This window comes from Protobothrops mucrosquamatus, unplaced genomic scaffold (assembly GCF_001527695.2).
Source record: "Protobothrops mucrosquamatus isolate PMUCROS unplaced genomic scaffold, P.Mucros_1.0 scaffold3672, whole genome shotgun sequence".
NCBI classification, from domain to species: Eukaryota; Metazoa; Chordata; class Lepidosauria; order Squamata; family Viperidae; genus Protobothrops; species Protobothrops mucrosquamatus.
Window position 1 is genome coordinate 24,882 of NW_015389629.1, and position 3,824 is coordinate 28,705.

Sequence of the window (3,824 nt, forward strand, 5' to 3'; positions counted from 1 at the left end):
GATTGCTGCATGATCCACGGTCTGCTGAGTCTTTTTTTAATGACTGGGTGTTGGGTGCCAATCCAGGACAGCCTCTCAACTTTTCAAGCATCTGTGACACAAGAAGTTCTGGTTAACATTTGGGGGGGGGGTCCTTTTTTTTCTTATCTTTTTCTGGAACTCCTTCCACCCCCCCTTCAATTCAATTCCGGGTTTTTCCCTGTTTCTTTGCTTTGTGTGCTTCGCGTTGCTTAGTCAATATTGACATTTTGTTCTGTCCATTACATTAAAAAAAAAATTAGCAGTGGCCTGACATAAACCTATGGCATAACCATGTTCTGGCACAGCTACAGCCACGTCTTCCGCTAAGGAAATCCTTGGCTTACGACCCCAGTCAAGTCCAACATTTCTGTCGCTAAGTGAGACCGTTGTTAAGTGAGTCTTGCTCTGTTTTACGGCCTTCCTTTTCGCCCTTGTCAAGAGAATCCCTGGATTTGTGAAGTGAGTTAACAGGGTTGTTAAATGAACCTGGCTTCCCCATGTACTTCGCTTATCCGAAGGTCGCAAAAGAGGATCACGTGACTCCCGGGAAGCTGCAACCGTCCTAAGTACATGCCTGTTGCCAAGCGTCGGAATTTTGATCACGTGGTTATGGGGGATGCTGTAAGGGTCGTCAGTGTGAAAAACAGTCCTAAGTCCCTTTTTTCAGCGCCGTTGTAACTTTGAATGGTCACTAAATCACAGTCTGGTTTGGAAGCATCCCTGCTTCAGACAGGAAGATGGTGCAGAGAGTGGTGAGGACAGCAGAAAAGATTATTGGCAGTTTCCTTCCTTTCACCCAAAAAATGGCACATAAGCGTTGCTTGAGCAGGATCCGTAAGATTGTCTGGGACACTACACATCCTCTTCACAACCTGTTTTCCTTGTTACCTTCAGGGAGGAGGGGGCTCCATGGTATCCGAAGCAGAACATCCAGATTCAGTCAAGTTTTGTACCATACAATATTAACCTTGTGAACTCTAAAGCTTCCTCCTTCCGTTATATATTCAAGATGGACAGTGATTAATATTTATATGTTACTTATATGTAAGGGTGTAGCTCTATACATACATTGTATATAGTATGTTTTAAATGTGTGTTATGTATGTGTACACTTTGAGAGCAAGCAACTAAATTTCATTTTTAATGTGTGCCATTGTGTCCACAGGAAAAAAATGACCATAAAGGTTATCTAATCTATCTAATCTGAATGAATGGTTGTTAAGTTGAAATCTAACTGTACTTACTCCTTGGAAACAAACCCTGTTTGCCATTCTTATGACTGGACACAGATACATATATCTATATAAATAAAAATGTAAATGTTCATTTGTTCAAAATCTTAAATCTCCGAAAGTTCTTCACCGATTGCTTTGAAATTATGACACAACGTTGCATTCGAATACACGCGTGTTTTTATATACCTATATTATTTAGATGTCACACCTGTGACAGGTAAAAACATGTTTTTGAAAAACAGCACCATCTGTTGGACGTAAAAACAACACACGCTACGATTTTACCATTCCATTTCAATGTTTCCGATTTACGATTTCCAAATTTCCAATTTTACGATTCCATTTCAATGTTTCCGATTGCATTGTTAAATTGAATTTTCATAGATTTCGATTTACTTTCATTTCGATTTAATTATTTCGTGTGACATTGCGTTGGAATTGATGCACAGACAATGGAACAACCAAAAATATTGTATACCCACAAGCATTGTGAAATTAAACATATTAGAAACCTGCGCTTCCTCTTTTCTTTCTTTTCCATTTAACCAGACTGAGCCACAGCAACGCGTGGCCGGGTACAGCTAGTAGGTTTATAAAAAGGGAAATATTTAAAAGTAGCTGGGAAGTTTTAAGGGTGAAGCTGTTGTGTGAACTGTCATCGGTCTCCTTTTTTAGGGCCGTTGTCGTTTCAAACGGTCACTAAATGGACTCTTGAAAGCCACCTTTATAGCACGGCTACTCTGCAGCTGCAGAAATGCAGATGGGCCATGCAATCTCTTCCTCTTTTTTCTTTTTTTTTTTTTAAGAACAGCAGGAAAAAAACAAGAGAAACTTTTTATGGGTCCAGTAAAGGTGATTATGTAGCAGAAGTAATCCCTGCATTTAAGCTGTGTTGAAGATCCCCAAATCTGGTACAAAGTTGCCAACCTCATTTTTTTTTTTTTGCACAAATCAATACCATTTGGCAACTTCGTTCATTGATGCTCCCCTTCCCGTTATGGTTCTTGAAGTAAAGAAGTTCAACTTGTTACTGTTTGTTTACTGGCCGTTCAGAATGAGGTTGGCACTGAATGAAGAGACTTACAACACCTGACGTTCTGACTGTTGCAGCATCTCTGCGGTCATAGTCTTGTGGAAAACGAAAGGACTCTTACGAATTCCAGAGGGGTTAGCAGAGAGGTTTATTTGCGCAGGTTCAGAGGCATATAGAGATAGGCAATTCTGAACGAGGAGGGCGGGATTAGACTTCAGTTTTTATACTACCCTTCTTTCAGGAAAAAAAGGGACTACACATGGCAATACACTGTGATACCTTTGGATCGTTTCTCACGGGCATACAATGGAAGGTTTTGCTACATACAAAGTATCCATGTGCAATGCGCATTTGGTTAGCCATATATTACTGACACAGAACTTTCCCAGTGAATTTTCCCAGTGATTATGCATTACATCATTATTCTAGCAATTATGCAGACACGTCATTATTGCAGACAAATCATTATTCTAATAATTGTTCATTTTACTACATTAATGGGATCAACATTCGGGGGCTTGGCAGCAAGCCCACCTTACAAGCCCCAAAAGCACAGCTCATTCACCCACATCCAGGGTCTCTTTCCGGCCTCACCAGTCCAGGTCCACTTTAGAACAGAGGACAGGGCTCACTAAACTTGGCAACTTTAAGACTTGTGGACTTCAACTCCCAGAATTCCTCAGCCAGCTAGCCAGGACAATTCTGGCAGTTGAAATCCACATATCTTATTTTATTCCGAGAATAGCCCAATTTCTGGCTCTGGGGAGAAACATCTGCCCAACTGCTGGAGATTCTACAATCTCTGCTGCCATCTACTGGCTGGGACTGCAATCTCCACCCAGGAAATCTCTCCATATTCTAAGACAGTGATGGAGAACCTTTTAGAGACCGAGTGCCCAAACTGCAACCCAAAACCCACTTATGCATCGTCGGGTGCCGGGTGGGCGTGGCCCATTGGGTGGGCGTGGCTGCGGTGGTAACGGCAGACTGGGTGGGACTGAAAAGTTCGATCAATCAATTCCAACTTTGCAAGATCTTTTTTTTTCCCCGGAGAAGTTGAAATTGACTGATTGATTGAACCTTTTTTATATATATACATGGCGGAGGCCTAAAGCAAAAAGGTTTTATAAAACCCAGCTGAAGGCCTAGGACTGGGGCGACGGCGCGCGTGCCCACAGAGAGGGCTCTGAGTGCCGCCTCTGGCACCCGTGCCATAGGTTCACCACCACTGTTCTAACAGCTAAGGGTAGCATTCACACAGCAGATAACCAGGTTAGTTGCAAACCTTCAGGTTGCATTTTCACAACATGCCAAGGGCAATTACTTTGAACACGTTTGATTGTAGTGGGGTGTCTTTGCTCAGGGGGGAAAATTCAAGGAGTCACCTTATAAGGGAGACAGAGACAGAGACAGAGACAGAGACAGGAAGGAAGGAAGGAAGGAAGGAAGATAGGAAGGAAGGAAGGAAGGAAGGAAGGAAGGAAGGAAGGAAGGAAGGAAGGAAGGAAGGAAGGAAGGAATGGTGGGATTCAAAT